Source organism: Buceros rhinoceros, unplaced genomic scaffold (genome assembly GCF_000710305.1).
Source record: "Buceros rhinoceros silvestris isolate BGI_N320 unplaced genomic scaffold, ASM71030v1 scaffold4720, whole genome shotgun sequence".
NCBI classification, from domain to species: Eukaryota; Metazoa; Chordata; class Aves; order Bucerotiformes; family Bucerotidae; genus Buceros; species Buceros rhinoceros.
The window spans coordinates 199,923-200,374 of record NW_010391239.1 but is presented as its reverse complement, the minus strand read 5'-3'; positions in this window follow the sequence as shown (position 1 = coordinate 200,374).

The following is a 452-nucleotide window of genomic DNA, read 5'->3' as shown; positions in this document are numbered from 1 at the left end:
AAAAAAAAAAAAAAAAAAAGCTCTCAGTAAAATAATAGTTTGTCGAAGCCAAGGAAAATTTAATCCAAAATTATTTTTGTATAACAGCACATTTGACTTTCCTCATTTTTCTGTCTCACTTTTAAAAGCTCAGAAAACATCAGCCACACTTACGCTTTTCATGCCAGTCAAAAAGCAGTTGTTTATAAGAAGGCATTTTCAAAGAAGAGATTTCTGTGACCACCGGCACTAAATCACTGCACACAGCTCCATGCCTTTAATTTTCAACTTGTGAAAACTGGTGGTGCTGACCGCAGAGGTCAGCCCCACAGCTGAAGGGAGCAGCTTGTGTCACAGTAAGAGGATCTGGGAGTAGCAAAGTGCTTCTCTTTATTTTTTCTTCTTTTTTTTTTTTTTTTTTTTTGGGGGGGCAAATGGGCTTTTTTTAGGTGGTGTTTAATCCAGCCTTTTAC